The 12,740-nt window shown below is 37.7% G+C and overlaps 1 protein-coding gene across 2 annotated transcripts in view; it reads right to left on the reverse strand.

The window, feature by feature from the left end:
* The window catches only part of LOC149876555 (uncharacterized), a 345,360-nt gene that overhangs the window by 60,258 nt on the left and 272,362 nt on the right, over positions 1–12,740 (reverse strand). Inside the window, exon 1 of one of the 2 annotated variants that reach the window (XM_090075198.1) lies at positions 5,864–6,170. The exons of the other annotated variant lie outside the window; for it this stretch is intronic. The gene's annotated coding sequence lies outside the window, so the exon portion shown is untranslated. Of the gene's footprint in view, positions 1–5,863; positions 6,171–12,740 lie in introns of those variants that run through there. 2 annotated transcript variants of the gene reach the window in all.

Consider the following 12,740-nt stretch of genomic DNA (forward strand, 5'->3'; position numbering starts at 1 on the left):
GCTCTTTTGTTTTCATTTCGACTGTATATTGTCCTTTTCCTCTATATTGTATCGAATTTACAGTTGAAGACTCCACGGGAAGAAACGGCAGGGTCACATTTTTTCATTTTGAGATAAATCATTATTAAACTTTTAAACCTTTACAAGTTTCAAAGTTTTAGGAAAATTTAGAAAAACTTTAAATATGCATCAAATCGTTTATTTGATTTGAATTCAAATACAAAATATGCTATTATGGTTAGTAAAGCTAGAAAGTGTAAAAAGTCGAAACTTTCAAAATATGACCCTGCCGTTTCATCCCGTGGAGCCTTCAGTTCCTACTCCTATTTCCTTTGAGATTGTTGCAAGTGTTTCTTTGACTTTTTTTTCAGTTCCTTTGGGGGATTGGTCTGGAGTGTAAGATACAGTTTGGAATATTCGATTGTGTATCTCCTCTTTCTTTTGTGCTAGGGATGTTGGTAAGCTATGTTGTTGATTAGTCTTTGTATTGCTGTGTTTTAGCGCTTCCGCGAAAGATTTTGTTTGTTTCGTTCCCAGATCGTTAGGTTTTTGGAGGTCTGGGATTGATGGTAGATTCTGGTCTTTAATATTCACCTTGCCTAGGTCTGTAGAATGTGGCGCAGTGAAAAGTGCTGTGGCGTTGCTTATGCTCTGGGCGATCTTTGAGCTTTCAGCCATTAGAGTTTGCGTTTCTTTATTTTGTATTTGAGCTGCTTCAGACATTTTAGGTCGTATTAGGATCAGTAAGAGCAGCTAAAAAAACTGGATAAGTTTATTTAGGTTTTTCTGATAAAATCTAGCTGAGATATAATATAAAGCTAGGTGAGAAGTTTTTCAGATTTTTGTCAAAAGAAATCTGTGGAAAAAACTCTGCGAAATAAATTCGGCTTAGATATAGAGTTGATGTACAGCAAAAGCTGTATACCTTTAGAGTCACACTTGTTGATAAACTAGCAAAGAAAAGTTTCTGTAGCAAAGGCTTCGCTAGAGAAGAGTTTTTGATTTATCTATTTCGCCTCTGCGGAGGATAAAAATGTTTTGGAGTAAGAAATTGGAGTCTCTACGCGGTGTCTCTTCTAGTCTTCTCAGCTACTTGAATAACATAAGAAAAATCCACCGAAGTAAAATAACTAACTTTTTAAACCACAAGTAAAATTTATTTAAACAACTTTACAAACTTTAAAAATCAACTAAACGATACTACACTTGAGGTATTGTGTATTTTGAGTCCTCCAGTCACTTGCCCGAACCTCTCTAGGGAAGACGCAGAAGCACGTCGACCCTGAGTTTGCCTCCCCTTTGAGGAACGGGCGGAAAAAAAAGAAAAGTATCAGTTTAATACAAGCACGCCGGCCTAGCCAGCTCGCTATACTTGAGGTATTAAGTATTTATTGTGATTTGCTGTTTTTCATGTGGGTCAGTGCTGTCGTTGGTTCTTCTGTTTTGTAGTCTTCGTCGCATGTCGGTTTCATGTTTTCGGTTACTTTCGGCGTATGCGTCAATGTGAGGATTTCTTCTTGTAGAGTTTCGTCTAGTTTTTCGGCTTCGTACAGTTTTTTGTAAAAGTCTCTCATCATGTCTAAAATTTCTGTCGTTTATTCTGTTAGAGTCCCGTCCTGTCGTTTTATTTGTTTTACAGTTTGGTTTGGTTGTCTTTGTTTTTCGAGGGAGTAGAATATTTTGGAGTTTCGTTCGCCTTCTGCTTTCCATTCTATTTTTGTTTTGTTTTGCCCGGTTTAGTGTGTATGTTATTGTTGCTTGTTTGATTGTCTGTTTCGTGTTTTCCCACCACTCTGGAGAGTTGTTGAATGTTGTCTTTTCTTTTTGTTGTTTGCTGTATGTCTTGGTAATGAGTGTGACGTAATCTTTGTCGGTCAGTATGTTGTTGTTCAGTATCCAGATCCCCTTCCCTCTCGTTGAAGCATTAAAGTTAAGTGTTATTCGTGGCGCGTTATATTGGTCGGTCATGGTCGTTGCTGTCATGGTGGATTCTGTTATGTGATGTCCTATGTTTTTGCTTGTGTAGATTCTGTCAATTCTTGTTCTACTCATGGTCTTTAAGTTTAGATGGGTGAATTGAAAAGTCGATGGGTTTTGTTTTCTGTAGATGTCTTCGACGTTTAGGAGACCTTTTAGTTTGGCAAATTTCGGTAGCGACGTGCAGTTCAGTATGTTATGTGATTGTAACGTTCGGTCTCGTCCTCCTCCGTCATGTTGAAGTCTCCGGCAATTATGTGTGTATGCTGTCTGGCGTTGTTCTGTCAGTGAGCAGTGTAGTTAGTGCTTGCCATAGTTCTTCTCTTAGTTTTTGTGATTTGAGGTTGCCACCAGAGGGGGCGTACACGTTTGTTATTGTGAGTGTGTATGCGTTTATTTCAATGTCAAGTATTTGAAATTTGCCGTTTTCGTCTTTTACGGTGTTTTTTGGAGTCGCGTTTTTGTCTTTAAAACATATGGCAGTGCCGTCCGTGGTTTCTTTCCCGGGCGAGAAGAATATAGCTCCCGGCCACAGTTTTTCTATCTCGGTGTATAGGTCTGGAGTGATGTGTGTTTCCTATAGGAATATGATGTCATTGTCGGTGTTCCATATGTTGTTTAGAATTTGTCTAAGTCTCATTTTAGTTCTCATACCCGCCGCATTCATTGTCATTAGTTTTGTATCCATTTTTACGTTTGTTTTGTGGGTGTAGGTTATCGTGTTAAGATTCCTTGAGGTTTTCCTTTCGTTTTGTTTGGATTGTCGACCCTCTGTTCGCCGTTTTTTTGTGGTGTTGTCTCGCTTTTTCTTTTCGCCGGTTTTTGTGCCTTTTCGTTTGGTGGGTTGTCTGTTTCCTAGGTGTGTTTGGGGGGGTTGTGTTTTTCTGTGGTTTTTTGTGTTTGTGTTGTCCATATTGGGGTTGGGACCGTCTTTGGTTTCATGTCATTTGTAGTTGGGGGTTGGAAGGTTGTCTTGGTGTTCTCTTTACTATTATTGGGTTTTTCTTGTGTTTCGTTCAACGTTTCGTTGGTGGGTTTTTTTGTTTCTGTTGTTGTCGGAGGCGCTTTGGCTTCTTTTTTGGGGTTTTCTGTCAGAGGCAGTGTGTCCTCGTCTTGCGACATTTCGTCTATGTCTACGTCAGATTCTGACAGGTCTAAGTCCTCTAGCAGTTTTTCTGTCTCTTGTTGTGTTTGTCTGGTTGGTGTGGTTTGTGTAGTTTTTCCTTTAAAATACAGTTGGTGTAGTCTGTAGTCGATTTGTACTGTGGGTGGTATCCTGTCTATCGGTATTGTGGGTATCATGTGTACCAGTCTTCTCCCGTCTCTTGTTAGCCTATTATTATTATAGCAACCATAATTTATGTTTATAATATTGCCGAAGGGGCGGAGCGCTTCTGCATTCTCCTCGTTTAAGGTCGAGGCATCCGTTTTTAGTAGGGAGCTTAGGCAATTTTTATAGCCAATTTAAATCTTTTTTATTTAAAATGCATTGGATTCCTTAATATATACTTTATTTTCAAAATGGTTTCAACCACTTCTGTAGCTTATTTAGTTCCAAAGATATTCGTGTTTTAATATTTTCAATTCATATACATTTTATGAAATATTTCCGTAAAGTTTCTCAATAAACTTTTGGCACCGAAAAAAAAAACTTTATCTTTTTTTTTTGTGGGGACGAAAGAATTAGCTTTATTTACTTGTATATAAACAAAACTGAAACATTTAAAGTTAAATAACTTTATCAATTCTAAAGCAAAACGATGTCCCCCAAAAAATTATTGTAGTGCAACCTTTCCTAAACAAAATAACATCTATATATACTGTGAGGAGGGAGAAAAGTTAAAAACAGCGAAAAGACATACATACAAAGAATTATTCAGCATGTCAAATAAATAAAAGATAACACGAGAAAACTAATGAAGCAAAAATAATAAACAACGATTAAGAAAAGACATAAGAAGATTTATTCATCAAGTCATATAAATAAAAGATAACACGAGAAAACTAATGAAGCAAAAATAAAAAACAACGATTAAGAAAAGACATACGGAAATTTATTCATCATGTCATATAAATAAAAGATAACACGAGAAAACTAATGAAGCAAAAAAAATAAAAAAACAACGATTATGAAAAGACGTACACACAGAGACCTATTTACCTGTCAAGTAAATTAATGATAAGTAGATATAGCAACGAAACAAAAAATAATGGAGAACTATAAAAGCTCAAAAAATAGAGTTACGAGGACTTCTTCTAGAAAAACAGAAAGAGAGTTAGAAGGGTTAGTTGAGAGAATTAGAGATAAAGAGATCGTCTCTTTTGAAGAAGAGATTTAAAAGTGAATTTTAAGAGAAAGAATTTTAAAGAGACTTAAAAGATTTTATGAGAAAAGAGATTTAAAGAGATTTAAAGAGATTTAAAAGAAGATTTTATGAGAAAAGAGGTTTAAAGAGATTTAAAGAGATTTAAAAGAAGATTTTATGAGAAAAGAGTTTTAAGAGATTTAAAAGAGGAATTTATGTGAAAATGGTTTTTAAAGATTTGAAGAGCATTTTATGAGAAGTATTTACGAAGATTTTAAAGAGAAACTTAGGAGAAGAATTGGTAAGAAAAGATATTTGAGTAACTTTAAATAAGCGTTATTATCTGTATTGATTTATTGATATTTGCATGAGTTAATATTAAAGAGAATATATATTGATGAGAATATTTGAAAATATTTATTAAGAAAAATAAGTAAGAGAAGAAGAACCAGTAGTAAGTATTTTTACTTGCATTTCGATTATTAATTTTATTTTTATTACTATAAGCGTTAAATATTGTTATTGAAAAGTTTGATGCTCTAACCGCGCACCTTAGCATATCCGCGCCATTACATTTACGTCACAAAATATAAGAGTGCTTACCGTTACACATTAATAGAACATTTGTTGAGTTTTATATTGTAGAACATACTGAGGACGGCGAATATAAGTTAAGCCTTTTGATTAGACTTTGCCCATTCCTAACGAAACTATTCCCAAACCTAGCCCTTTCCTAACCACATATTCCCCAGACCACTAACCTCGATCCCAACCTCCTCAAAACCAAACAACACCAAACCCGAACCTTCCCCTTCCCCTTTACTGCAAACGAAAAGAAAATAATAATAGAAAATCCACCGCCCTCACAATACATATATACTATTTATTTTCATGGGTGGGTTTTCATTCTTCGACACCTACATAAAATCATTCATTGCGTTTTTTGGACGAAGTTTTTCAAAAACGTACGATATATATTTTTCCGCGATAAAATGTCACGTGACAAAACTCCCTATTTTTAGTGTTATTAGAAGGACCGAGTTCATTCGTGTTTTTAGGGGGGCGTGCTGTTTGTCCCTTGGAAAGCGTAGGCCACTTTGGAGGACTTTCTGTAAGAGGTCTCATGTTTTCAGCTCAACAGCATACAGGCCTCTAACTTTATACTGAATGGAGATTACCCCTCCTGGCCCTGTCGTTTTGGTGATGGTGGTGATTATTTTGGAGACCTTTTTCTCAATCTGCAAATAAATTCGGTATAATTATAAGAGTTAGTAAATAGCGAGCTGTATAGCTTTAGAGTTTCGCAAAGGAGTGAGTAGGCTAAAGAATTGTGTAGCAAAAGCTTCGCCACAAAAAGGTTTAGCTACTTAACAAAAAGCTTCTAGCCGTCGCCTCTGCTGAGAAGAACAAATGTTTTGAGGTAAAAGATAATTAGTGTTTTACGTGGAGTGTCTTTAAGACTTCACGGCGAGTTGAATACCATATATAGCCACCGAAATAAAATAACTAATTTTTTAATCCACAAGATAAATTTATTTAAACAACTTTACAAATTTACTAAATTCACTAAAAGATAATACACTTGAGGTATTGAGTATTTATTTCCTCCTCCGGCGAATGCCTTGCAGAGGTGTCTGAAAATATGTTACAATGGATATTATTTACAAATAATGGTTCATTGTTCCGGACACGAATAGGACTTCAAAAGACTGAACAAGCGCAGGACTAAATCACGAAACAAAACACACAGACGCCGAGGTATGATGCCTTAAGGCTTAGGACATAAAAAACATAAAAAATCGAAAAAACGAAAAAACGAAAAATCGAAGTAGACGCTATAAACACTGAAATACGAAAAAACGAATAAAAAAAACGAAAAAATAAAAATAATAATTTTGATTCAATTAGTATCTGGGTATTTCATTTAGCTCAGATAGATGTTTAAATTTGTGACTATGTTCAGTTTGGGATCTGCATTACAGATACTTCTAAACTCAATGAGTAAGTCGTCCAGTGTGTTATTTTGTTTCGCGAATTCTTTTTCTTCAAATATAATATTTTTTATCCTGCACTGACGCTCTATGAGTAATTTCAGTCTGGTGAAAGTCGAACGGTCATGGGACGACCTCATTCTATTACAATATATCGTTTAAATTAGTTCGTTTAAAATTATTTTTCCAAAGTTAAATTTATTTACATTCTCTGCGTCTGAGAAGAAGAAAAATTTAAAGGTGTTTTCGAAGGCAGGCTGCGGAGTATAGATTTTGTTTAGAATGGATATGGCGTATTTTATGAGGGGTTGAACTTTTTCGCATGAGTATATCATGTGCGCTAATGTTTCCTTTGCTTTCATGCACTGCGGCCAGAGGTCGTCCGGGGCATGTCCTCTTTTCTTAAAGATGGAGTTAGTAGGAATAGCGAAGTGAATTATTTTGTATTTTACCTCGTCAGCTTTGTTGTTGGTGGTGTTTTTGTACACGTTTAAGAATAGGCGAGCCCATTTTGTTTGAGTCGTGCCTCTCATGCTGTCGGTAAAATAAAGGTTCCAGTTGTGGTAATGTGTTAGAACGTTGTGATGTTTCTTAGCGGAAATCATACGATACACGTTTTTAGGCATAAGATCGTGGAAAGAGATGTCGGATGAGCTGTTGATCCTGAGATGCATTTTGGCTTTGCGGTGATCGTAGTTTTGATGTTGGGTGTTTATTTTATCTCTCCACTGCTGAGGGATCAACATGATGACTTTGTTGAGATATTTTCGGTCAATCCAGTGAGCTCGCAGTTTAGAAAGCCTGGAACAAGCACTTTTGCTACGTCCGCAATAATATGGATATTTTGCTGTTTGGAGAGCTGCGTTGTTTTAAAAATGTTGTTGGGATGGCGTATGTGGGGGTTATGGTATATGGGCTAGTTCAGAATTTCCTCGATGGTTAGGTTGGTGATGACTCAGTTCTGATAGATGGTGGGCCAGTGCTTCGCCATTTGCCGGTAGTGAGGTGGCAAAGTTTTGAACGAAGTATGCGAGTGGGCGGTGAGAAAGATGCGCTCACCCTGGGAGACGCCTCTATATCTGTCGAAGATGAAATAGGCTGTGTCTTTCCAAGCTCCATTGAGATCGTGGTTAAAGAACTTGGAGAGCCAGGTCACTTGGATAGAGACGAGTTTGTCGCGGATGTGAACGATGTTGAGTCCGCCTTTCTGAATTGGAAGTTTGGATACTATTTTGTTAGTTTTTATGGAGGAGTTGTTCCATAGGAACTTCTCAATTTTGCTTTTGAGCAGCTTGATCTTACGCTTTCTTGGCAGCGGGATGGTAAACGCTAAGTGCCAAAGATTACTCAGTATGGTCTGGTTAATGGCTATTGCTTTGCCTTTGAAAGACAAACGGAGCTTCTACCAGCGGAGTATTTTTTTGTCGAGTTGCTTGATGCACTCTCTCCACTGGGTGTTTCAAACGTGAGGCGAGTTGGTGAAGACCACTCCGAGGCTCTTAAGAGAGCGGCCGTCCCACGTGATGTTTAGATAGTTGGGTTTGCTCTCGTTTATATCGCGGCCGAGCCACAGACCTTGGCACTTTGGGATGTTAAGTTTAGCGCCTGTCGCTTTTTTGTTAAGTTAGAGAAATTTGTCAAGCGCAGTGATGGATTTGTCGCCGATAATGTATAAGATAGTGTCATCGGCGTTTTTTTGCAGCTTGGTCTCGTGTCCATTTATGGTGATGCCTCTGATGTTGTTAATTTGACGTACGTAGCAGACAGTATGATGAAGAGGATCATTGATAAAGGGCAGCCTTGCCTGACTCCTCTTAATATCTGAAACTTTTCAGACGTGAAGCCGTTTATTTTGAGGCACGCGTTGATGTCGTAATAAATGGTTTTGATGATGTTTACGAAGCTCGCGCTAAAGCCGAATTTGTCTCAACAGTCGAACAGAAAGTTTCTGTCTACTCTGTCGAACACTTTCACCTGCTCTATTGAGATGATAGACGCGTCGAGATGGCATTCGTTTGCTATTTGAATGACATCTCTTGTGTAGGCTAGGTTGTGATATATTGTCTGTGCAGCATGCACGCGGTTTGGTCCTCGCTTATTATTGTTGCAATGCGCTTTTTTAAGTGCGTTTCGCAGTTGCTTTTTTAGTTTGAATTCAGCAAAGCGTTTACTCTTCGCCTTAGATCTGCTTAATGTTTTGGATAGAGTTTTTAGGGCGTTTTTCAGTTTGTCCCACTCTTCTCGCTTGTTTGTAGAGTTTACCGTTTTTTCGTTAAAGTCGGTGATTAGTTTCACGACTTGTTCGTTGTATTGCGGATTTTTGAGATGTTTTCTGTTCAGTATACACACGCTCTTGCCGATGTCCAGTGAGTTTAAGCTTATGGTAACCTCGACTCCGTTCTGATGGTCAGAAAATGTCATCGGTTCGGCTTAAAGTCAGTGAACTGGCGTAGATGTTTGCTGGTGTAGATTCTGTCCAGTCTCGCATACAAAATGTGTTGGTGGCTTTGTATGTAAACTCTTGTCCGTGGGGATTAAAAACTCTCCAAAGGTCTTCTATATTTAAGAGGTTCGAGAGCTTTTTAAATTTTTCGCTCGAAGCGCAATTCTTACGCGTTAGTTGAGGGTGTCTGTCTAGTTCGTTTCAGACCATGTTAAAATTCCCCTTTAATATTGTCGCGTAGTTTTTAGCGTTTAGGTTTTTAAATTTCGCAACGAGGTATTCCCGAAGGAGTTTTCGTGCGTTCTCTTGGTCGCGCGATTGTCCGGACGTAGCGTACACATTAATTATTAAAAATTTCTGCGACTTAACTTCGATGATAATATAGTTAAAACGCCCGTGCGCATCTTTTAATTTTTCTATTAGTTGAAAATTGAAATTATTTCCCTGATGTATAATTAGAGTGCTTCCTGAATGGTTGCGACCAGCGGAGACAAATTCTGGGTGTTTCCATTTTGCTAAGAACTCCTTCGCCTGGTCCTTATTTAAATGCATCTCTTGCAGTAAAATGAAGTCATGACGCATTTTCTGGAGTTTGTGGATCATTACTTTCTGCTTTTTAACATCAATAAGACCACAAACATTTGCTGAAAAAATACGCACTGACTCCATTCTTACAGAGTATTTTAAACAAATTTTTCTTTTTGAATCCAAAGTTTTTGAGAAACTTCGAATTCGATTTTGGAATGTGCGCATGGTGTGACTGCGACATAGCACATATGGTTCGCAATGAATTATTGATGAGAAAGCGTGGTGAGAATTTTTTTGTAGAAATAGAACGAGGAAATACAGCATGAGAAAGGTAAAAAAGATGAGGGAAAAGAAATGAAGCGAAATAAACGGCCATTTAATGATATGTGAATTTGTGAATGCTTTGTCGCTTTATGAGATGAGTGTGTGTGCTTTAATATTTAAAATCACGCAATATTAAACCCAAAATATATAAAGAAAGAAACAAAGGTAAATCTCGAAAAAAGTAAAAGAGGAAGTTTACCTTTGAACTTTCCTAATGTTTTTTTTCTGAGGCGTCGGTTGGGGAGCCATTCGTTTAGTAGTACCTTTTTCGGCGTGGACTCGTTTTCGTCCGTGACCTTTTTGTTTGCTTTTAAGTCCACAGTTTTCCACCCCTCTTCTCGTGTGTCCTTCTCTTCTTTTCTTCTGTAGCTACCTGCCTCGTTAATTTCAGCATCGAGGTCCATTAGTTTTTGAACCATTTTCTCCGTCTCGATGTTGGTTGTTTCGAGAGCGGTGATGCTTTGTCTCTCTACATCAACGAGGACTCGGATTTCTTTCACGAACTTTTCTTGTTCCACCGTCTGCTTTGTTTTGATTTCTTTCTCAATGGGTTTCGCAGAAGGATTTTTAGCGTTGCTAACTTTTGCAACGGTGATCGCCTGGGGTTTAGTATTCAGCTTTTGGGTGTTTGGTTGAACACATCTCTCTTGTGGGAGATGTGATGCATCGTATTTTTCGCTGAGGAAGGATTTCCCCGCGAAGTAGAGGGCAATTTCGACCCGTTCAATCTCAATGTTGTGTGGAATTTCACTGAGTTTCCTTGATGGTCGGATTCGGAAGAGTCTTCGTCCTTCCTTGAGGATGGGGTTAAATCGATAGCTGGTATGTATGATCGAGTACACTTCAGCTGCGAACGGTTTTAGTTGTTCGAGGATTTCATCGTCCTCTACCAATGGGTCACATTTTATTGTAGTCAAAAAGCCGATTTCGCTTCGAACTTTCGATGAAACTTTTCGGTTGCAGCCGGAGATGGTGAGTTCGGAGTCTGCAGGTAGTTGGGCGTCTGCATTGGTTCGGAGTTCGACAATCCAATTTCCTCTGTTAGAATAGGTGAAGCTAATCAGTTTGTTTGCTCCGACATTTTTCGATATCTTCTGTTCAAGTTCTTTTGCTCGCTGTTCATAGTATGTACGGTTAAAATGTTTCTTCGGGTCCATGATAATATTAAGGTCGATGATACGCTCTTGTCGCTCGGTCTTGCTCCCAACGGTTTTTGTGTAAGATGCCATGATGAAAATAGAAAAAACTAAAAAAGTTCTATAAGAAAAAAGAAAGTAGAAAAAAATAAACAAAGAGATTTGCCAAAGTCTAAAACTCTTTTGACGGAGTAGTCGATGACGAACGGTCTCTTTAGTTGGCGATGAAGCATCGTAGAATAAATCAAAATCTCAGCTAAAAATTCACCAAAAGATACTTTTTTTTTTTTTTTTTTTTTTGACGTAATTATATATTTACAAGTAAAAATTTACATTTGTTATCAAAGTTTAAAATATATAAGCGTGGCTGTTACCCCATGCCCTTATAAAAAATACATACATCCTCAGGATCCACTGGGATCTCTTTGACATATCCGTGGCCTATTTGATATATACAGGGTTTTTTATCTACTACTTTTTTATTTTTTTTAATTTTTTTTTTTTTAATTTTCGATATATTTTAATTTACAATTTGAAAGACGAAGATGTGTATGATTTTTGCGTGGTTTATAATATATAAGCGTGGGTATTACACCACGCCCTTAAAATATATAAATACATCCTCCAGAGCCTCCGGGCTCCTTTGGACATATTCGTGGGTTTGTCGTGGTTTATAATATACATGCGTGGTTATTAAGCCACGCCCTTAAAATAAAAACATATATCCTCCAGCCCCACGGGGATCCTTTGGACATATCCGTGGGGATGTGGTTTTTCAAAATGTAAACATTAGGCTTGGGTTATTTGCATTAATTAAAGCGTTGTTAATAGAGAATATTTTATGGAATTTTTCCACCTCGTTTTCTCTTGCGTATTTATTACATTTCATTTTACAGAGATATTTTAGTTCTCTTTTTATGTTTTCTATAACCTTTGTGGAACTCTCGTTTTTGTTTTCTTTTTCTCTTATGTTTCTCGATCGCCACAGCTCAGTTATTATTATGTTTGTAATTGTTGTTACAAGCTTGGCTGTGGGGTTGTTTATCGAGAGGTTTTCGATGTTAATATAGAAAATCGCGTGGACAATGTTGAATTATTTTTGCGGCTGGAGCGTCTCGTGCAGTTTTTTAAAAGCCGTCCAGACTCCTCTCGCTTTTTTACAAAACAAGAAAGGGTGCAATGTATTTTCGGAGAGGTTGCAAGTTTTCCAAAACGTGTAACCCCGTCTGCGGTTCTTTTTCCAATATTTGATTTTTTCTAGGGTCGGGAGACTGTCGTGGAGCAGTCTCCACGACGTGTTTTGGCTAGGTCCTTGCGCGTGGGAGTTGAAGCTGCGTTGCCTAATTCGCTTCCATGGCAGAACTTTCTGGAAAGTGGCGTTCCATTTTCTTTCCGTATTTTCGATATCGCTGTTGTTTTGCGCGTTCGCAAAATGCAGGTAAATATTTTTAGTTGTTTTAGGTTTGAGATCAAAAATGGGAAGGTTGTTTTTTAGGCTTTCTATCACGTCTTTATAATAAAAGGGCGTACTGTTTAGAGTTTTTGAGAAATCGTTTTTTGTCAATAGGCGCCATTGCGGGTGTTTGCTGTTTGCTAGGCCGGATAAAGACATAGCCCAAAGATACTTTTGGAAAAAGACACTCTCGTGTGGTGGCACTAGTTCCTGTATTTAGAGGAGGTGTTTTGTCCTTAGTGCTAAGCACTGTTGAGCCACATCGAGTATACCGAGCCCTTCTTTCGACGCGGGCAGGTTTAATATTTTTCGTTTCACTGGCTCCGCGTAGTCGCTTTGCCAGAGATACACGGATATTTGTTTTTTTATTTCTTTTTCTGTTGTGTTGTTTGAGGGGAAGAGGTTGGCTATAAACCATACCTTTGACAAGGCGAGCGTGTTTATGTATATTGCTTTGCAACGAAGCGAGACGTTTCTATATTTGAAAGATTTTAGTTTGTTTTTAAGTTTTTCGACGGCTTTTTGCCAATTCGCAGCAGCTGTTACATCTAGGTCCGTGTGGAAGTTTGTATCTTTTATTTT

Source organism: Hydra viridissima, unplaced genomic scaffold (assembly GCF_058129835.1).
Source record: "Hydra viridissima isolate aposymbiotic clone 2 unplaced genomic scaffold, HvirCarnegie_v1 scaffold_19, whole genome shotgun sequence".
NCBI classification, from domain to species: Eukaryota; Metazoa; Cnidaria; class Hydrozoa; order Anthoathecata; family Hydridae; genus Hydra; species Hydra viridissima.